This window comes from Bos indicus x Bos taurus, chromosome 5, assembly GCF_003369695.1.
Source record: "Bos indicus x Bos taurus breed Angus x Brahman F1 hybrid chromosome 5, Bos_hybrid_MaternalHap_v2.0, whole genome shotgun sequence".
Taxonomy (NCBI): Eukaryota; Metazoa; Chordata; class Mammalia; order Artiodactyla; family Bovidae; genus Bos; species Bos indicus x Bos taurus.
Genome location: NC_040080.1, coordinates 25,946,335 through 25,969,586, shown reverse-complemented (window position 1 = coordinate 25,969,586; position 23,252 = coordinate 25,946,335). Strand labels below are relative to the sequence as shown.

The following is a 23,252-nucleotide window of genomic DNA, read 5'->3' as shown; positions in this document are numbered from 1 at the left end:
TGCTATCCCCAGGGTATCTTTGCAGCTAAATTATAAAGAAAAAAAAAGGACAACATTCCTCCTGTCACATGCTTTCTTCATAGTCAGGTTTGGGGTTTATGAGGGTAGAGTTCAGCCAGTCCTCAAAGTTACTTATGTAAGGACCACACCCTCCACCAATGAGAAAACAACTGTCTTTCTGTATTCTGTCAGATGGTCTGTGTAGGTAACTTTGTATGACAAGAAGCAGGTAACTGAGCTAATGAGCTAGCTTTTGTCACTGATGTCATCAAGCTAATACACCAGACCTTAGAGCTGCAAAGAGCTCTTGGAGATACCCTAGCTTCCAGCTTGTGTGTGTGTGTGTGTGTGTGTGTGTGTGTGTGTGTGTGTGTGCACAGTCAGTTTTGTCCGACTTTTTGTGACCCCGTGTTACAGTAGCCCACCAGGCTCCTCTGTCCATGGAATTTCCTAGGCAAGAATACTGGAGCGGGTTGCCCTTTCCTCCTCCAGGGGAATCTTCCTGACCTAGGGGTCGAACCCATATCTGTGTCTCCTGCATTGGCAGACAGATCCTTTACCACTGAGCCACCTGGGTACTAATTAAGAAACTATAAGTTTATGTGACATGTCCAAGGGCACAGAGTTAGGAATAGTATTAGCAAAGCGAGACATAGTATGGATGGGTTCTTTCTAATCTTGGTGCAGCACACTGCATGCATGCTCAGTCGTGTCTGACTCTGCACCCACATGGACTGTAGCCCGCTGGGTTCCTCTGTCCATGGGGTTTTTCAGACAAGAATAGTGGAGTGGTTTGCCATTTTCTTGTCCAGGGGATCTTCCCCACCCAGGGATTGAGCCTGTGTCTCCTGCATTGCAGGCAGATTCTTTAGCACTGAGCCACCAGGGAAGCCCTTTTTAGTGCTTACATGACACAAATACATGGAGTTTAAGAATTACTTAAGAGATAATACCAAATATAAGAAAATGCATGTTATCAGAAACAATCACCTTTTTCCCCTTGGAGAGTAATATTTTGTAATCCTTAGAAGAGGTTGCTGAGTTTAAGCTATGCTGACACTTAGCAGCTGTTAGCTCTTTTCCCATTGACTTCAGTAAAAGTAAATAAAATTGTTAGAAAAAGCAGCACATGTATTTAAGCTGATTTGTGGAAGTTCCTGAGAGATGAAGGAACTTCCTCCACAGAAGTTGGAGGAAAAGTGCCCACTATGTATGTTTCATAGAGGAAAAATGGAATATCTCTACAGTTTCATAAAGCTTTTTGGGGGGCACTTTTTGGTATCTATCTTTCATATTAATTCTTATGTCCCCATGTTTATAAAAACATACATTGCTTCAAAGTTGGATGTAAAGGTCAATTCTGGCTTTATTGATTGCAGTTATGCAGGTGGGACTATGTTCTCAGAGAAAGACTCTGTAATAGGTGTGTGTGTGTGTGTGTGTGTTAGTTTCTCAGTTGTGTTCAACTCTTTGCAACCCCATGGACTGTAGCCTGCCAGGCTCTTCTGTCCATGGGATTTTCCAGGCAAGGATCCTGGAGTATGTTGCCATTTCCTTCTCTAGGGGGTCTTCTCGACTCAGGGATCGAACCCAGGTCTCCTTCATTGCAGGAGGATGCTTTACCATCTGAGCAACTAGGGAAGCCCACAATAGGCATAGACTTTGCTAAACAGAAATCAAGGTGATGTCATGCCCTTTTAGAATTTTGTGATCCTATTGAAGTTCTAGGGTCCATTGTTTTTATCCTGGTACTGTCTTTGCCTTTGTCTTGATACGATTTCTAATAGTCCTAACTATCTCCTGCCTCTACTTTGTGAATATCCAGAATCCAGACCTTTTCTTTCTTCTTTATAAGTAAACTAGACTGTTCTTTTCTATACAAATGTACACAACTCATTTGCAATAAATTTATAGCAAAAGAAAAAATAATCACTTTAATTCTATTTAGATGCTATGTGAATTCAGGTGAAAAACAACCCTCTGACCATTATTTTCCTCTCTGTCGTAGAGTGGCTGAATTTATTCTGTGTCTACTGCTTATTAACTTAAAAATTTTTTTAAATTGAAGCATAGTTGATTTATAGTGTTTCAGATGTACAACAAAGTGTTTCAGTTATACATTTGTATATATTGTATATATAATATATATTATATATATATATTTCTTCTTTTTCGGATTGTTTTCTGTTACAGGTTATTACAAGATACTGAATAACATTCCCTGTGCTGTATAGTAGGTCCTTGTTGGCTATGTAGTTTATGTATAGCAGTATGTACCTGTTAATCCCAAATCCCCAGTTTATCCCTTGCTACCCTTTCCCCTTTGGGAACCATAAGTTTGTCTAGGTCTGTGAGTCTGTTTCTGTTTTATAAATAAGTTCATTTGTATGTATTTTTTTAGATTCCTACTTCCTGCTTTTTTTAAAGATTCCTATTTAGATAACTACTTAGTGACATTGGCATGTTATTTAACTCTGTTGGAGAAAGCTGAGCGAGGAAGAATTGATGCTTTTAAACTGTGGTGTTGGAGAAGACTCTTGAGAGTCCCTTAGACTGCAAGGTGATCCAACCAGTCCATTCTGAAGGAGATCGGTCCTGGGTGTTCTTTGGAAGGAATGATGCTAAAGCTGAAACTCCAGTACTTTGGCCACCTCATGCGAAGAGTTGACTCATTGGAAAAGACTCTGATGCTGGGAGGGATTGGGGGCAGGAGGAGAAGGGGATGAGAGAGGATGAGATGGTTGGATGGCATCACCGACTCGATGGATGTGAGTCTGAGTGAACTCCAGGAGTTGGTGATGGACAGGGAGGCCTGGCGTGCTGCGATTCATGGGGTCGCAAAGAGTTGGACACGACTGAGCGACTGAACTGAACTGAACTGAACCTAGCCTAACTCATGAGTACTGCGAGCATAGTAATGGTCCCTACCTTGTAAGTTTGAAGTGACAATGAAAAGAAAGTAAATAGATACAAAGCGCTCAGAGTTGTGACTGGCACATCATGCTCTCAGACTGTTAGTGCTGCTGCCGCCGCTTCTCTTCCTCTTTGTTCCATCACTACTATTACAGTAGCAGTTTAGTTCTCTTAGTGCATTGACCTATAAAATCATTTGGCTTAAACAGGGGAACAGCAATTATGCTAGCTAAACAATATCAACTTTATTTACTAAAGAGCTGGAATCAATTTGGGGGCTATTTAGAAATATTAAAATAAACTTGTGCTTGTTATGAGTGCTGCCTTTTAATGACATCCAGTCATGCTCCTCCCCATTTTTTCTAACTCCCTCAGCCTGTGGGCCCATTTCCCAGTTGCTCAGAGTTGGAAACTATGGGAATGGAAAGAAAGAAATGCAAATGTGGCATTACCAGCCTTGTGATAATTCCCTCTTCAAATTTCTACTTCCTTTAGACCTCAAATAGCCTGCTTCCCCAAACAGATCTATCTTCACCTCACAAACAAAAATCCACACAATGTGATCCAGGAACATGACAGCCTGAAGTGATTCTCCCTTCCCAGGCTGACCCAAACACCTTTTTTCACTTATTAATTCACTGGAGAGTTGTGTTTGCTCTATTTCTGTTCCAAGTGCTCAAATCCAGAATTTAATACCTGGAAAATATTTTTGTTTTTTGATTTATAAATTGACTGTGGCCCAGTAGTGGACATGTTGCTATAAAAACTTCCATTTCTGGCCAAGTAGTAATAATAGTGCATTTGTTTCTCTCTCATTTCCTGGGCTCTTAAATTTGAAGTACTTTCAGTTACCATTTTGTAGATTTTACTGCCTTTGTTGTTCAGTTTCTAATTTGTGTCCAACTCTGTGACTCCATAAACTGTGGCATGCCAGCCTTCCCTGTCCTTCCCTATGTCCCGGAAAGTGAAAGTTGCTCCGTTGTGTCCGACTCTTTGTGACCCCATGGACTATATAGTGCATGGAATTCTCCAGGCCAGAATACTGGAGTGGGTAGCCTTTCCCTTCTCCAGGGGATCTTCCCAACCCAGGGATTGAACCCAGGTCTCCCACATTGCAGGCGGATTCTTTACCAGTTGAGCCACCAGGGAAGCCCACTGTGTCCTGGAGTTTGCGCAAATTCATTTTCATTGAGCAAGTGATGTCATCCATCTCATCCTCTGCTGCCCTCTTCTCCTTTTGCCTTCAATCTTTCCCAGCATCAGGGATTTTTTTTTTTTTCTAATGAGTCAACTCTTCGCATCAGGTGCCCGAAGTATCGGAGCTTCCACTTTAGCATCAGTCCTTCCAATGAGTATTTAGGGTTGGTTTCCTTTAGGATTTACAGCTTTGATCTCCTGCTGTCCAAGGGACTCTCAAGAATCTTCTCCAGCACCACAATTCAGAAGCATCAATTCTTCGGTGCTCAGCCTTCTTTATGGTCCAACTCTCACATCTGTACACAACTACTGGAAAAACCATAGCTTTGACTATACAGACCTTTGCTGGCAAAGTGATGTCTCTGCTTTTTAATACGCTGTCTAGGTTTGTCATAGCTTTCCTTCCAAGGAGCAAGCGTCTTTTAATTTCCTACTTTAGTTTTTTCAATTCTTCTTTCCTATTATCTTTTATTTTGTTTAGTTTAAATTCAGATTGTTACCTGGAATAGGGTTAAAAAAAAAACAACATTATCATTCAGAGTTATTTTTGCATGTATTCGCCAACAGGGCATTTTTTCTGTTCATCACTTTTGAAACACTGAAAGCACTTTCAAAAACATGCATGAATTCTTTGTTTTAAAGTTACACTAATTATCCTAGGTTTTAAGTGGTGAGATCCTGAAATAACATTTTCAGAATGAATCTCTCAGTCCCATCCTTGTCAGAATTTTGTAGCTAGGTTTGACTCAGTCTGACTTTATAGATTTACAACTTGTTGTTCAGTTGCTCAGTCATGTCTGACTCTTCACGACCCCAGGGACTGTTGCACACCAGCCTCCTCTGTCCTCCACCTTTTCTGTTCTTTTTCTTCTAAGCAATTAACAAATGATATATTACTATATTTGTTATTTTACTTATTTCATTCTGGCTTTCCCACTAGATTATAAGCACCATGAAGAAGCACCACTAAATTAAATTTAGTAAAATTAAAAGGTGGCTCAGAGGTTAAAGCGTCTGCCTCCATTGCAGAAGACCTGGGTTCTGTCCCTGGGTTGGGAAGATCCCCTGGAGAAGGAAATGGTAACCCACTCCAGTATTCTTGCCTGGAGAATCCCATGGACAGAGAAGCCTTGTAGGCTACAGTCCACGGGGTCGCAAAGAGTCAGACACGACTGAGCGACTTCACCTTCACCTTCACCTTCAGTAGTACTAGGTACACTTCAGGTGTTTAATACTTGTGCCCAGCTACTACACTGAATGGTGATGATATTGTTCTTTTTCATCAATGCTGGAAGTTTTATTTAACAGTGTGTATCTTGAGCACCAGCAACTGTGGAATGGTTATTAGTAAATCCATGTGAAGGAGCAAATGCATGAATGAGTACTGTTATTGACTTGTGCCGAAAAACGTTGGATGAATCTTGTTTGAGTAATTATTTAAAAGGTCATTTTGGCTTTTAATTCATGAGTGTTGACGTAGCCCCAGCCAGCTTCAAAATACCAGATTTGTCATTAGTTAAATGAAAGTGTACAACAGTGGTTAAAAGTATGACTGGCAGTCAGTTCTTAGTGGTGGCACACAGCTGTCATGGCCGAGTTACCTTTACTTGTAACTTTTGTAGGTCCCAGATTTCCTATTAAAATAGGGATAATAAAACTCTTATAACCTCATAAGGTGGTAAGAATTTAGTAAGATAATGTACAAATAGTGCCTGGCACAGTGGCTGACACCCTAAAGTGCTTAATAAATGAGCATTATTTTTTTTACAATAGTAAACAGATATATGTCTGTTTTTGAAAATGTCCATTTTGTTATAATTTGGCAGACGTTTTTTAAAAGTAGTACTGTCTACAGTCAAAGGTTATGTTTACTGTCTTTTAAGTATGAAATTTCATAGCCTTGATTTAAAAATTTTTCCCATGGGACTTAAATTTTCTTCCTTTAATTTTTATGACTATAAAAATATCTAATCTCTGAAGAAAAGAAAGCTTCACTCTATTTTTTTATAGGCAACTTGAATTTTAAAATGAATGCACAGATATCTCTTGACTTGTTTGAGGGGAGCTCACAAAGAATTTGCTCCCAGATACATTTATTTTAAAAGGCATCTCTTTGGGAAAAACTATTTAAAAATCTGTTTAATTAAAATGAGTAAATTAGTGGTTATTTACTTAAGGATAAATTTCAGGTTTCATTTAGAAACCTAACTCTGTTGTGCTATGATTTAATTTCTGGAAAAATAGTTACAGCATTTTTCGTTAACAATAATACCTGATTTAGCTAGAGATATTGCCTCACTTTTACATATTATAATGTTTCTTTCCTGGAAATTGAAAATAGCATTTGTTGCTACAAAAATAACAGGCAGTTAATTGTATACTACCAAAATATCAGCTGACTTTTTGTAAAGTGAATTACCTTAATTTTTGTGTGTTTGTGTGCTTTTACTCTGACTTTTATGGTACTTTTATTTTTAGTATAAACTTGTACTCATATTTCGTAGCCACCTTAACTTCTCAAGTTCATATTAGAGGTGACTTGAATTTTTCTCCTAAGTTTTTCATTAACAGATATCTGTCCATTTTTAGGCCATGAAAATATATTAGATATGTAATATCCTAAATAAGAAAAGAATTTGAAAAATAATAGAAAAAAAATAATAAAAAATTTTAAAAAGGGAGAAAACACATTTTAGGATATGATAAGAAACCACAAGTCAAGCCATGTTCCTTTAAAAATTTTTTTAAATTTCTTTTTAATTGAAGGACAATTGCTTTACCATATTGTTTCAGTTTCTGCCATACATCAACATGAATCAGCCATAGGTATACTTATCTCCCCTCCCTCTTGAATCTCCCTCCTGCCTCTTAACCCATCCCACCCCTTGAGGTTGTCACAGAGCACCTGATTTGAACTTGCTACATTATATAGCAAATTTCCATGAGCTATCTAATTTTATGTACAAGCCGTGTTCTTAGGTACAACTTAATAGTAATAAAGATGACATTTTTGATTTTAAAAAATACATTAGAGAAGCAGATTCAGTTCAGTTCAGTCACTCAGTCATGTCCGACTCTTTGCGACCCCATGAATCGCAGCACACCAGGCCTCCCGGTCCATCACCAACTCCCAGAGTTTACCCAGACTCATGTCCATCGAGTCAGTGATGCCATCCAGCCATCTCATCCCCTGTCATCCCTTTTCCCTCCTGCCCCCAATCCCTCCCAGCATCAGAGTCTTTTCCAATGAATCAACTCTTCGCATGAGGTGGCCAAGGTATTGGAGTTTCAGCTTCAACATCAGTCCTTCTAAGGAACACCTAGGACTGATCTTTAGGATGGACTGGTTGGATCTCCTTGCAGTCCAAGGGACTCTCAAGAGTCTTCTCCAACACTGCAGTTCAAAAGCATCAATTCTTTGGCACTCAGCTTTCTTCACAGTCCAACTGTCAGTCACATCCATACATGACCACAGGAAAAACCATAGCCTTGACTAGACGGACCTTTGTTTACAAAGTAATATGTCTGCTTTTGAATATGCTATCTAGGTTGGTCATAACTTTCCTTCTAAGGAGTAAGCGTCCTTTAATTTCATGGCTGCAGTCACCATCTGCAGTGATTTTGGAGCCCCCCAAAATAAAGTCTGACACTGTTTCCACTGTTTCCCTATCTATTTCCCAGAAGCAGATTAAGCACTGCATTTATTCCGCTTCTTCCAAAAAAGATGACAGTGAAGCGATTTTAAAAATGCAGAAACTTGGTAAGCCCAAGGGACCCTGGAAAATCCAGAAATGATTGTAACTAGCCTACACATCCTGAGAAACTGAAACCCGAGCCTCTAGGGAGAGACATTGAGGTTCACATCAGAAAGGCTCAGCAGTGAGGGTGAGGTGAAAACAGGAGGAAGAGGTGGCAGTGTGTTTCAAGAGAACTTGGACCCCAGGTGCCTCCCCACTGTCCAGTAGGACTAGAAGTTTACTCCCTGGAGAGTGTGAAGTGGAGAACTCTTGAGTGGGAGACACCAAGGCACAGATGGAGGGTAGAGGACTAAGTGCAATACTTAATAAGTAGTGAGACACCCTCAGGGTATTTCAGTTCCTCCCCCAAATTTTGGAAGTCAGATATGTATTCTCTAGGTATGAAACCAGAAGATGCTTCTTTGAAGACTCTGATCCATTTGTGCAGAGGACTTATAGGTATTAATAGTTGGGGTCTCCAAGTGGAACAGCCCAGCCAGATCACTCTGCAGTGAAGCCCACCTGTTAACAAGACCCACCCATTGACACAGACTTGGCAGTCAGCTTTTTAGTGCTCCATCTTTAAGGTGAGGAACAACCAGTGATCACCAGACATTTGAAGAAATCCGAAGACCAAAACAAACCTAGGTTAAACAAGGAAATTGACAGAAACAAAGACAAGGGCGAATAAAAGTTTAAAATACTGTTGTTAATATTCTCAGAAATATCAAAGAATACACTGCAATTAGGAAATAAGAGATGCTTTAAGGAAAGAAACATGTAGGGCATGAAAATGTACTCCTGAAAATTAAAAATTGATGAAGGACAATGAGAAATTAAAATGTATTTTGAAGATAAAGTTGAGGAAGCCACTCAAAAAGTAGAACAAACTAACAGGAAATGGAAAACAAAAGCGAATAGACAAGAAAATTAGAGACTCCATCCAAGAGGTCCTATTCTGAATAATAAGCTTTTTTTTTTCTAAAGAAAATTTTTAAAAATGTAGTGAAGAAACTGTGCAAGAAATAACTCAAAATTTACTAGAATTTAAGGAAAATGATTTTCAAATTTAAAAGGCTTATTGAATTTCTGATATATTAAATTTTAAAAAACACTCCTACACTGATGTATTCATGAAAACATCAGGGGAGAAAATCTGAAGATCGCCAAATTCCAGAACTTGCAGAAAGAAAAAAAAAATAGGCACTTATAGAATACTGAGAATGACCCTTGTCATCTCAGGAAAAACAGTGAAGACACAAGAATAATGCCTTCAAAATTACAGGGCAAAAATAATTTGCAGTATGAAATTTGAAACTGAGACAAACTATTGATCATCTATGAAAGCAGACTAAACACATTTATAGTTACATAAAGCTTCAGAAATTACCTTTCTCATCATACTCTTTCTCAGAAAGTTCCAGAAGTATGTGCTTTTCCAAGATTAAAAAAAAAAAAAAAAAACAAACTTTAAGAAAGTGGGAAAGTTGGGATCCAGGAAACAAGGATCTAAGATAGGAGAAAGATGAGGCTAATGAAGGGGAAGATGTTGAATCTGGGTACCACGATGAAAGCCTGCTGGAGGCTTAGAGAGTCATCAGTTCTGATCATGGTAGGAATATATAAAGATCAGAGAGAAATGCCCACAGAAAGAGGAAAAGGATAGTCTAGATGGTGTTTAAATGTACTGAAAGGAGACCGCCACTTATGGTGGAGAGTAAAGGAATGAAATTAGTAAAAGTACATAGGAGAACTAAGGGTCAAGGGTAAGATAATTATTAATGAAGAGAAAAGAGTGTACAAAAAAGGAAATTTAACCCCGGTGTACTGTTAGTGGCAATTGCACAGACACGATGAACTGAACTTGCTGCTGCTGCTGCTGCTAAGTCACTGCAGTCACGTCCGACTCTGTGTGACCCCATAGACGGCAGCCCACCAGGCTCCCCCGTCCCTGGGATTCCCCAGGCAAGAACACTGGAGTGGGTTGCCATTTCCTTCTCCAATGCATGAAAGTGGAAAGTGAAAGTGAAGTCGCTCAGTCGTGTCCGACCCTCAGCGACCCCATGGACTGCAGCCTACCAGGCTCCTCTGTCCATGGGATTTTCCAGGCAGGAGTACTGGAGTAGGGTGCCATTGCCTTCTCCGCGAACTGAACTTGGGTCTAACCAAATAGATATACATGTAACTTTGCCTTCTGTGGTGCTCATTCTCATCGTATCTCCAGCTTCATTCCGCCTTACGCCTTCCCTCTTCAAGTTATTCTGCAGCAACTCTGAACTCCTGGTGGTTTCCTAACTGTATGAAGCTGACTCTTATCTTCACTCTTCCCTTTTCTCTTGTGGTTTACCTGGTTCATACATCACGAACTGAAGACCGGAAGGCGTTTAGGATCTGAATGCCCTCCCCTTCTCAATAGGAGGGGCTCACCTAGTCTTCTGCGCTCTGCTTGCCACATTGTATCATAAATGATCCTTTTCATGTCTCTCCCACACTGTACCATACATTTCTAAAGGCCTTTATCTTGCCTTCTTTGATTTAGTCCTTTGAGGGAGGTTTTGTTCTGTAGACTCACCCCTAATCTAGCTCTCTTGAACTCTTTACTGTGCTTTGCATTACCTGTAATGTGCTCATTTCCTAAATATGCCTTTTCCTTCGTTTTTTTTCCCCCCTCTAAAATTTCCCCATCTCTGTAAGATGGACACGTTTTCAAGGAAGGCTTTGTTAGTGTTGGATATTCTGTGAGTTTGATGGGGTGCCAAGGGTTATTTTCTTAGCAGGAGTACCTACTATTGAGCAGTTATTTTCATATTCAGCCAAATGCAGGTGATCACTGGAATTGACATTTTTTGTTTTGACTATTTTCTGTTGCATCACTTTCTAACAGCATATTAGGACTGCTTCTGTTTCTGAGGATAAATGAAAAATAGTATTTTGAAAGGAGTGCATTTTTGTATTTGTCAACAAAATATTAAGCTGTATTGAATAATAGGAATAAGAAAAAGTTCAGAATGGTTTGAGAGTTTTATCTTATCTGCCTAGTCATGAACTTGCCATGGGCTTATAAAGTTATGTACGTTTAAGTGGATATGCTCTGATACCTAGAGCAGTACACAGGGTCTTCTATCAGAGTGAAATACCTGTCCCCGTGTAACCATTATGCTGATATTTGAATCTGTAAAACTGTGTCTTGCTAAAACAGATCAAACAAATTGAAATAATGAATAGTCTTTGATAAGATGTGAGACTTCCATGTCTTATCAAATTAATGTTTGAGTGATATGGCAGACAGGGAAAGATGAAATAAGATGGGAAGTAGCATCTTTTAATAATGTATCTGAGAAGCAGAGTAGGGGTGATGTGACCATGTGCATTATAATATATCAGTAAGCTCATCTGATCTTCACTTGTACTTTTTTTCCCCTAAAGTCCTGTATCAATCCTGATAAGTGTTCAACTTAAACATTTTTACTTCTAATAACCTAATAACTTCTAAAACCTATGTATTTATGTTTTGGAAAAGTGGGATGAATTCAGCACAGCATTTGCTTAAAGGTGGCATTTCCCATTTTGTGGGTTGTGACCATTTCTAAAATTATGTTGTCTAGTTTGTAAACCATGGGCTCTCTTAAGGAGCTGTACTGAAAATTTAGAGCTAATTGCCTGCCATGTTCTGTTTATTGTTTAACATCCTTTGCTCTAGGTAATGCTGAGGAAGGTAATCTTGGCAACAGGGTAGTTAAATATTAAAATGTTATGTCTCATCTGTGGGTCAGAGCTCTTCTCATTGTACCTGTAAGGTTTTATGATTTACTATTTTTAGGGACCATTTAATACATCATAATGAAATTTGAATTCAGGAGTTTCGATTTCACTAAGGATAATTTAGAACTTTTTTTTTTTTTGTCTTTCTCTCCACCCAGCTGGGTTGCATCAGGCCCAGATAACTCTTTGTTTGCCTTTGTTAAAAGATATGTTGACCTGCATTAATTTAGTATAGGGCACTACCATGGGAAAAGGACGTTTAGCAATTAAGATATATCATATATTATATGAAGTCCTGATTTCCTCATGGCTTTTGTTTTGTATTAGTCAATGGCACCAAGTTTAATTTTGGAAACCTTCTACCGAGGTTCGTACAATCCAGTGAATAGTAACCCTCAAGGCTGATGTACAAGAAGAAGAAATTTGAAAAAAAAATTATTGGGGGAGGTGGCAGGTGGGGTGGGTGAGATGGTCTTCTTGACTTCTTTTTCCAAAATGTTCTCTGAATTCTGCTCAGTTGAGGAATCAATTGACAGAAGAAAAATCTGTATTTTTATTTGTACCCTGAGAGAAAATGTCCCCAGTGAGTATTTTCCCGCCTCTTCTGAGAATCCGTGCCCAATAACTCTTTACTTCTGGGAAGATTGGAACGTCTTAAATAATGTTTACTTTTTAAAATTCTGATCATCTTTTGCTGGTGGTAGCCAGGGGTTTTTGCTAAGGGCTATAATCTCTCTCATGCCCTGATTTTAGTAGCTTTCTTGGTTTTGTTTTCTAGTTCTTTTCTCTCTTTAGCAGTATTCTTTACCCAGCACAACTGAAGCTTAACTCAGATCTTCTCTGGACCACTTGAAATAGGAGTTTTATAGGGAATGAATCATCAGGGCTTTTTATTTGGTGAATCTAAACTTCTTTTTTGTTTTTCCATCTTACTGGTTTAATATTTAAAAAAAAAATAGAATAAATAAAGTAATGGTGGGAAATACACACAAGTCTCTATGTAGAATACTTCATAATAATTTGTGTTGATAGTTCTTCCTCAAGGAGATGGAGCATCACTGTCCACCCCTTAAGAGTGTTCTATACATACTGACCTCCTTCTCAAGAGGGCTTGTGTAATGGTGGTGAGGAAAGTCACTTTATCATGGGGAGACCTGACAAATGCTGCCAAGGTCAGCATAAACCATGTTGAGTCAGGGTAGCAGCATGTACTAGTCTTGGTATGGTGTGATGAGAATGGCACACGTCTCTATGTCTTTCTTCCAAAATCTATAACTCCATTCTAACCATGACAAAAAAATCAGTCAAACCCCTATAGAGAGACATCCTACAGAATAGCAAAGTGCAGCACTCCTCAGAAAACTGCCAAGGTCATCATTGCAGGTTGAATTGTGTCCCCCCAAAGGAAATGTTCATGTCCTACTGCCCTGTACATACTAGTGTGACCTCATTTGTTTATTTTTAATTTAAAATTCTTTTACGTTGAAGTATGGTTGATTTTATAATGTTGCATTAGTTTCAGATATACAGCAAAGTGATTCAGTTATATGTATTCTTTTCCCATATAGGTTATTATAAAATATTGAGTATAGTTCCCTGTGTTTGCAGTATGACTTTGTTGGTTGTCTGTTTTATATACAGTAGTGTGTTTATTGGCACCCCACTCCAGTTCTCTTGCCTGGAAAATCCCATGGACGGAGGAGCCTGGTAGGCTGCAGTCCATGGGGTTGCTAGGAGTTGGACACGACTGAGCGACTTCACTTTCACTTTTCACTTTCATGCATTGGAGAAGGAAATGGCAACCCACTCCACTGTTCTTGCCTGGAGAGTCCCGGGGATGGGGAAGCCTGGTGGGCTGCCGTCTTTGGGGTCGCACAGAGCCGGACACAACTGAAGTGACTTAGCAGCAGCAGCAGCAGCAGTAGTGTGTTTATGCTATTTGATTCCTGGGTTGGAAAGACCATCTGGAGGAGGGCATGCAACCCATTCCAGTATTTTTGCCTGAAGAATCCCATGGACAGAGGAGCCTGGTGGGCTACAGTCTATAGGGTCACAGAGAATTGGACAAGTCTGAAGTGACTGAGCATGCATGCATAGTGTGTTTATGTTAATCCCAAACTCCTAATTTATCCCTTTCCCCTCTCCCCTTGAGTAAACATAAATTTATTATGTTTGTGGGTCTGTTTTGTTTTATAAATTCATCTGTATCACTTTTTTTAGATTCCACATATAAGCAATGTCATATGATATTTTGTCTTTGTCTGGCTTACTTCTAGTGTGATAATCTCTAGGTCCGTCCATGTTGCTGCAAATGGCATTATTTAACTCTTTTTATGGCAGAGTAATATTCTACTATATATATACATTTTTTTTTATACACTACATCTTATTTATCTGTTCATCTATTGATGGACATTTAGGCTGCTTCCATGTCTTAGCTACTGTAAATAGTGCTGAAGCGAACACTGGGGTCTATGGATGTTTTCACATTATGGTTTTCTCTGGATATATTCCCAGGATTGGGATCACTGGATCATGTGGTAGCTCTGTTTTTAGTTTTTTAAGAAATCTCCTTACTGTTCTCCGTAGTAGCTGAACCAATTTAGTTTGTTTGTGAACCCCTCATTCAGATAGGGTCTTTGTTGATAAACCAAGTTACCATGAGATCATACTGGATTGGGGTGAACACTAATCCACTGACTGGTGTCCCTATGAAAAGAAGGGAATTTGGACTCAGAGACACAGCAAGCAGAGGTCATATAGAGGCAGAGACAGAGACTGAAGTGATGCATCTACAAGCCAAGGAAAACCAAAGGTTAGCAGCAACCATCAGAAGCTAGAGGAGCAAGGAAGAATTCTTCCCTATAACTTTCACAGAGAACTTAGCTCTGTTGACACCTTGATTTTGGACTTCGCACCTCCAGAACTATGAGAGAATAAATTTATGTTGTTTTAAGTTACCTGATTTGTGATAATCTATTATTCCAGCCCTTTCAGTCATCAAAAGCATGGAAACTTTGAGAAATGTTCACACTCTAGAGGAGCTTAATGAGTCATGGGGACTAAATGTAATGTGGTATTGTGGATAGGATTCCAGAAAAGAAAAAAAAAAAAGGTAAAAAGATGAAGGAACTCTGAATAAAGTATTGACTTTAGCTAATAAAAAATGTTGATACTGATTCATTGTGACAAATATACCATATTAATATAAGATATTAACAAGGGAATGGGGAATTCAAGAATTTTCTGTGCTATCTTCATAATTTTTCTGTAAACCTAATATGATTCAGAAATTTAAAATTTTATTTCAAAATACTGTAGTTTTAATAAAAGGCTGCTGTCTTAATAAGACTTCAAGTGTATTCAGTGGACTAAATAAGTCTCTTTAAAAGGGTGGCAGGTGGTGAGGAGGCACTAGAATCTACTTTAGCTGATTAATTACATCACAGGGTACTTTTGAGTCAAAAATTTCCACTGATAAAGTATATGCCCCTTTAAAAGTCAATTTGTTGTGGCCTTTTTCACAGAACTAGAACAAAAAATTTTTTAATATGTGTGGAAATACAGAAGACCTCAAATAGCCAAAGCAATCTTGAGAAAGATGAATTGGAAGAATCAGGGTAACTTGCTTCAGACTATAGTACAAAGTTACAGTCATCCAAACCATATGGTACTGGCACAAAAACAGACATATGAATCAATAGAACGATAGGTTAGAAAACCCAGAAATAAACCCATGCATCTAATATGAATTCAGTACAACAAAGGAGGCAAGAATATACAATGGAGAAAAGACAGTCTCTTCAATAAGTGGTGCTGGGAAAACTGGACAGCTACATGTAAAAGAATGAAATTGAAACATTCTCTGACACCATACACAACAGTAAACTCAAAGGTAGTTAACAACCTAAATGTAAAATGAGGCACTATAAAACTCCTGGAGGAAAACATAAGTATAACACTCTTTGACATAAATATCAGCAATATCTTTTTAAATCTGTCTCCTAGAGTGATGGAATGGCACCCCACTCCAGTACTCTTGCCTGGAAAATCCCATGGACAGAGGAGCCTGGTAGGCTGCAGTCCATGGGGTCGCTAAGAGTCGGGGATGACTGAGCGACTTCACTTTCACTTTTCACTTTCATGCATTGGAGAAGGAAATGGCAACCCACTCCAGTGTTTTTGCCTGGAGAATCCCAGGGACAGGGGAGCCTAGTGGGCTTCCATCTATGGGGTCACACAGAGTCGGACACGACTGAAGCAACTTAGCAGCAGAGTGATGGAAACACAAACAAAACAAAACAGAAAGTCAGTTTATTGTAGCAACCAGTATATAAGACTGTAAGTCCACTATTAGTCATAGAGATAATATAATGTGGAAGGTACACATTCTGATGAAAGGTTTTATCAAGCCTGTATAGGGAGGGTACATGTAAAAAGGAAAACTCATACATAAATAAATATATACAGATTTCACTTTAAATTCCTCATACCACTTGTGAAATTTCATGGAAACCTTGCTCAGAAATTGTTCAAGATCTGATCCAACCACTCTCTCTTCCCCATATTCCCAGTAGCAACTTCCATGTTCCTGTTCAGGAATTCCAGTTCCAACTGCCTGACCTGCTCTCTTCAGAGATCTGAGTCCAGATCCATGGATTTGGGAACTCTTTTATTATATTTTTTCAAAAATTTTATGGGACTATAGTTGCTTTCAGTTCAGTTAAGTTCAGTCGCTCAGTCATGTCCGACTCTTTGCGACTCTTTGTGCAGCATGCCAGGCCTCCCTGTCCATCACCAACTCCTGGAGTTCACCCAAACTCATGTCCATCGAGTCGGTGATGCCGTCCAGCCATCTCATCCTCGGTCATCCCCTTCTCCTCCTGCCTTCAATCTTTCCCAGCATCAGGGTCTTTTCAGATGAGTCAGTTCATCCCATCAGGTAGCCAAAGTATTGGAGTTTCAGCTTCAACATCAGTCCTTCCCATGAATACTCAGGACTGATTTCCTTAAGAATTGACTGGTTGGATCTCCTTGCTGTCCAAGGGACTCTCAAGAATCTTCTCCAACACCACAGTTCAAAAGTATCAATTCTTCAGTGCTCAGCTTTCTTTGTAGTCCAACACCCACATCCATACATGACTACTGGAAAAACCATAGCTTTGACTAGATGGATCTTTGTTGGCAAAGTAATGTCTCTGCTTTTTAATATACTGTCTAGGTTGGCCATAGCTTTTCTTCCAAGGAGCAAGCATCTTTTAATTTCATGGCTGTAGTCAACGTCTGCAGTGATTCTGGAGCCCCCCAAAATTAAAGTCTGTCACTGTTTCCATTGTTTCCCCATCTATTTGCCATGACGTGATGGAACAGGATGCCTTGATCTTAGTTTTCTGAATGTTGAGTTTTGAACCAACTTTTTCACTCTCCTCTTTCACTTTCATCAAGAAGCTTTTTAGTTCTTCTTTGCTTTCTTCCATAAGGGTGGTATCATCTGCATATCTGAGGTTATTGATATTTCTCCCGACAGTCTTGATTCCACCTTGTGCTTCATCTAGCCCAGCATTTCGCATGGTGTATTCTGAATGGAAGTTAAATAAGCAGGGTGACAATATAAAGCCTTGACGTATTCCTTTCCCAATTTGGAACCAGTCTGTTGTTCCATGTCCAATTCTGACTGTTGCTTCTTAACCTGCATACAGATTTCTGAGGAGGCAGGTCAGGTGGTCTGGTATTCCCATCTCTTGAAGAATTTTCCAGTTTGTTGTGATCCACACAGTCAAAGGCTTTGGCATAGTCAATAAAGCAGAAGTAGATGTTTTTCTGGAACTTTGTTTTTTCTGTGATCCAGTGGATGTTGGCAATTTGATTTCTGGTTCTTCTACCTTTTCTAAATCCAGCTTGAACATCTGGAAGTTCACATTTCACATACTGTTGAAACTTGGCTTGGAGAATTTTGAGCATTACTTTGCTAGCATGAGAGATGAGTGCAGTTGTATGGTAGTTTGAACATTCTTTGGCATTGCCTTTCTTTGGGGATTGGAAAGAAAACTGACCTTTTCCAGTCCTGTGGCCACTGCTGAGTTTTCCAAATTTGCTGGCATATCGAGTGCAGCACTTTCACAGCATCATCTTTTAGGATTTGAAATAGCTCTAGTGGAATTCCATCACCTCCTCTAGATTTGTTCATAGTAATGTTTCCTAAGGCCTACTTGAGTTTACATTCTGGGATGTCTGGCTCTAGGTGAGTGATCACACCATTGTGGTTATCTGGGTCATGAAGATCTTTCTTGTATAGTTCTGTGTATTCTTGTCACCTCTTCTTAATATCTTCTGCTTCTGTTAGGTCCACGCCATTTCTGTCCTTTATTGTGCCCATCTTTACATGAAATGTTCCTTTGTATCTCTGATTTTCTTGAAGAGATCTCTGGTCTTTCCCATTCTATTGTTTTCCTCTATTTCTTGGCATTGATCATTGAGGAAAGCGTTCTTATCTCTCCTTGCTATTCTTTGGAATTCTGCATTCAAATGCGTATATCTTTCCTTTTCTCCTTTGCCTTTAGCTTTTCTTCTTTTCTCAGCTATTTGTAAGGCCTCAGACAACCATTTTTCCTTTTTGCATTTCATTTTCTTGGGAATGGTCTTGATCACTGCCTCCTGTACAATATCGTGATCCTCCGTCCATAGTTTTTCAGGCAGTCTGTCTATCAGATCTCATCCCTTGAATGTATTTGTCACTTCCGCTGTATAATCCTAAGGAGTTTGATTTAGGTCATATCTGAATGATCTAGTGGTTTTCCCTACTTTCTTCAATTTCAGTGTGAATCTGGCAATAAGGAGTTCATGATCTGAGCTACAGTCAACACCTGGTCTTTTTTTTTTTTGCTGATTGTATAGAGCTACTCCATCTTTGGCTGCAAAGAATATAATCAGTCTGATTTCAGTATTGACCATCTGGTGATGTCCATGTGTAGAGTCTTCTAGTGTGTTGTTGGAAGAGGGTGTTTACTATAACCAGTGCGTTCTCTTGGCAAAATTCTGTTAGCCTTTTCTCTGCTTCATTTTGTACTCCAAGGCCAAGTTTGTCCATTACTCCAGGTATTTCTTGACTTCCTACTTTTGCATTCCAGTCGTCTATAATGAAAAGGATATCTTTTTTGGGTGTTAGTTCTAGAAGGTCTTATAGGTCTTCATAGAAGACCAGCCTGGCATTTCTCATGATGTGCTCAGCGTATAGATTAAACAAACAGGGTGACAGCAGACAGCCCCGTCATACTGCTTGCTCAATCTTAAACCAGTCTGTTGTTCCATACAGGGTTCTAACTTTTGCTTTCTGATCTGCGTACAAGTTTCTCAGGAGACAGTAAGATAGTCTGGTATTCCAGTCTCTCTTAAGAGCTTTCCACAGTTTGTCATGATCCACATAGTCAAAGGCTTGAGTGTAGCTGATGAAACAGAGATTGATGTTTTTCTGAAATTCCTTTGCTTTCTCTATAATCCAGTGAATGTTGGCAATTTGATCTCTAGTTCCTCTACCTTTTCTAAACCCAGCTTGGACATTTGGAAGTTCCTGGTTCGCATAATACTGAAGCCTGAAGCCTAGCATGCAAGATTTTAAGCATGATTTTAGTAACATGGGAGATGAGTGCATTTGTCCAATGGTTAGCATATTTTTTGGTACTACTCTTTTTGGGAATTAGGATGAGGATAGACCTTTTCCAGTCCTGTGGCCACTGCTGGATCTTCCAGATTTTCTGACATAATGAATGCAAAACCTTGATGGCATCATCCTTTAAAGATTTGAATAGTTCTGCTGGAATCTCATCACATCCACTAGCTTTATTAACAGCAGTGCTTCATAAAGCCAACTTGACTTATGTACAGATAAATATCTACATAAGGTTTATATATGTGTGTGTATATATATATTTGTATGCATGTATGTGTATATATATGTGTGTGTGTGTGTATGTGTGTATATATATATATATATGCATGTATGTATATAAACCATATATATGGTTTCCCCAGTGGCTCAGCGGTAATCTGCCTTCAATGCAGGAAATGCAGGTTCAGTCCCTGGGTCAGGAATATTCCCTGGAGGAGGACATGGCTTCCCATTGCAGTATTCTTGTCTGGAGAATTCCATGGGCAGAGGAGCCTGGTGGGCTATAGTCTGTGGGGTCGCAAAGAGTCAGACATAACTGAAGCAACTGAGGACTCAGCATATATATGGTCCATATAAGTATAAATAGGATATATCTTTCAAAAGCCTAAGGGAAAACAAACATTTGTAATTGTTTCCTTTGCAAAGAGTGCCCTGTATTGCTTTGTTTAAATATCTGAAAGCCTCCACAATGCTATATGAGCATCTGTGACAAATGACACTATGGTTGCTAAAGAGGAAAGTTTCTATATTTAAAATTCAGTTTAGCAAATCAACATTTTCTATTCCTTTTTCAAGTGTCTCATTCTGACAAATCACTGTTTTAAAACAAAACACAAACCACGCATTTATTTGACTGTCATGAAGAATTAAACATGAAAAAGATGAGCTGTGGCTATCGCTTTTCACTAAAACCACCTGCTGTGGTTTTAAAATGCAAACTAGACCAAAATCACTATAAACCCTGGGGGTTTAATTTATGTATTAAATGAACCAGCTTGTTTTAAAGGAGTATTTTTTTTTTTTTTTACCTTTAGGAGAAACTTGTACATCTATCTCATTTGATCTTTTGTTAGCCCTGTGAGCTGCTGCTGCTGCTAAGTCGCTTCAGTCGTGTCCAACTCTGTGCGACCCCATAGACGGCAGCCCACCAGGCTCCCCCGTCCCTGGGATTCTCCAGGCAAGAACACTGGAGTGGGTTGCCATTTCCTTCTCCAATGCATGAAAGTGAAAAGTGAAAGTGAAGTAGCTTAGTCGTGTCGGACTCTTAGCGACCCCATGGACTATGGCCATGGACTATGGCATGGGATTTTCCAGGCAAGAGTACTGGAGTGGGGTGCCATTGCCTTCTCTGAGCCCTGTGAGCTAGAGAGACCAAATTGCCTCTATTTTACTGACGAAAAAATAGAGAAAGAGGCTTAATTGACTTGCTTAGGCTAGTTAGTGCCAGAAATGGTGTTAAAGTTCTAGGCTTTTGTGAAAGCCTCTGTCCTAACCTTTAGCTCCCTGGTGGCTCAGCAGTAAAGAATCCACCTACAGTGAAGGAGATGCAGGAGATGCAGGTTTGATCCCTGGGTCCAGAAGATCCTCTGGAGGAGGAAATGGCAATCTGCTCCATTTTTATTGCCTGGGAAATCCCATGGACAGAGGAGCCTGGTGGGCTACAGTCCATAGGGTCACTAAGAATTGGACACTACTGAGTGACTGAACACACACCCACACACTGCACAGAGACACCATAATGTTATCTCAGGCCTCTGTCCTGGCCCAAATTCTAGAATGTAACAGTGGTATGCTCTCTCTTGATCCTATAGGCTTATGAGAACCAACTGTGAAATATTCAGGATTGCGTAAGGTGCTGTTAAACCATTGCTAGCTTGGAATGAGCCATAGTGGGAATATTTATACAATGCAAATCAGGAAGTATTACAAATCAGGGTTCTGTTTTTCTCTAGAGAACTGGTTTACCTCTGTGCACTGATTGTGTATAAGTATAAATCAAAGGAAAATCAACAACAGTAATAAAAACAGAGACAGTAATACAGTATAAATGTAATTTTATGGGTGCACTATTTACCTAGGTTAAAGGTCAATATTTCTTTGTTCCTTAATTTAGAAATTTGCTTCTAAGCTGTAAATAAATATGGACAAGACTCTCAGAAAATGTTGAATTAAACTTGAGTGTTTTGAGGACCTTTATAAATCTTACCCATTCTTTAAGAATTAGGTCAAATCCCAACCCTTCCAAAAATTATGGCGTTTGCCTTGCTTTTCCTGTCTCAGAACCTCGAATAGATTTAAAATAGAGCCTTATACCTTGGGACCTATCTACTGTGTGTTTCATATGGATTGGTTTTGTCTCCATAAGAATACAGTAGACTCTTTGAAGAGTAGGATGTAGACTTCCTGTCCATCCTTCTTTCTTTGAATTAATATCTAATGAACACCCAGCCTGTTCCTGGTACCATTCTTAATGCTTAAGAAACAGCAGTCATCGGATAAGTCTCTGCCCTCATGGAGCTTAAAGTCTAATGAAGAATCAGGAATTAATTTAAACAAATGAGAAGTTACAACTGTGGTAAATACTTGGAAAAATTGTGTATAGTGCTGATTGTATCTGATAGTGGGCTTTTATCTATTCACAGAAGTCAGTAAATGCTTCCCCAAGGACATGGTGATTGAACTGAGATCTGAAGAATGGGAAAGAGTTAATTTGAAGTTACTAGGCCTTGAATATTATTATAGACTTTCTGTGCCCTCCCTGTTTAAGTTCCCATAAATCATATACCCCCCCAATTGGCCCTGAATTTTCCCTTTGTAATAGTAACAACAATTTAAAATATTGAATTTACTTACTACGTGTATGTTTTTCCTATTAGACTATTGGCCCAATAGTCTCTTTTGATCTTTTGATCTCCTTAGGAGTCCCAGTATTCATCATAGTACCTGACATGTAACTCACACAGTAGTTGTTAATGTTTCTATTCTGTTTGCCTTTGTCTCATAATAAAGCTGGGATCCGTCCCACCTTCCTCTCAGTTATTGAAGCAACATAGTAATGTAATGCATACAAAAGTCAGACATGTAAGACGAGAGCCAAAATAGTTTAGTGCCACAGAAACCAGGAAGGGCCAAGTATTTAGGGGTGAATAGAAATAACTCAGGTGTAGGAATGCTGTCTAGGAGAAAAAGAAAAGGCCATTGGATATGGCAATAAGGAAGTTTTACTTATTTGCACTCATCTTATTTGAAGGAAATTTATTCAGTTTATGAAACAGATTAAAAATGGTTTCTGAAGAGAAGTATCTGGTATTAATTTTAAAAGTTGCTTTTCTTATAAAAAGTAAAAGGAATGTATAAATGAATACCTTCTTGAAAAAAAGGTGTATCCAAGTGTATGGATAGGATGTGGTCAGATATGCTTTGAAAGAAGGAATAAAGAATATGGAAGGAAGGAAAGAAGGAAGGAAGAAAAGCTAGATACAGAAAAAAAAAAAGACTGGAAGAAACTGACAGGACTGTTAAATGGTTATCTTTAAATGATGGGGTTGGGTGATACTTTTCCCCTCAGTCTATTTTGTATTTTGTGCTTTTCTGTATTTTTCAAGTTTTTTTTTTTTAATGTAATGAGTTTATATTACTTTCATAATGAAATACTAAAATAACATTTCATAAAATTGAGTAAAATATAGAATTATGTTTATCTAGTTTGAGGGTTCAGAACTATATTTACAATTTTTCTTTTACTCACCTGGGGTTTGATCCCTGATCAGGGAGCTAGATCCCATGTGCTGCAACCAAAGATCCCACATGGTGCAACTAAGACCCGGGGCAGCTAAATAAGTAAATAAATATTAGGAAAACAATTTTTAAATGGCAATTTAATCTTTGTTTGTATGTCCATATGTAATTCTGGAGCCTGAGCTTTCAAAGGGTGGAGATATTTATATTTCTAGCGTCATCCTGGAAGTGACACGTAT

At 38.9% G+C, this 23,252-nt stretch overlaps 1 protein-coding gene across 7 annotated transcripts in view; it reads left to right on the top strand.

Moving 5' to 3' along the window:
* EPS8 (epidermal growth factor receptor pathway substrate 8) overlaps positions 1–23,252 on the top strand; it is a 197,366-nt gene that overhangs the window by 97,348 nt on the left and 76,766 nt on the right. The window lies entirely within an intron of this gene.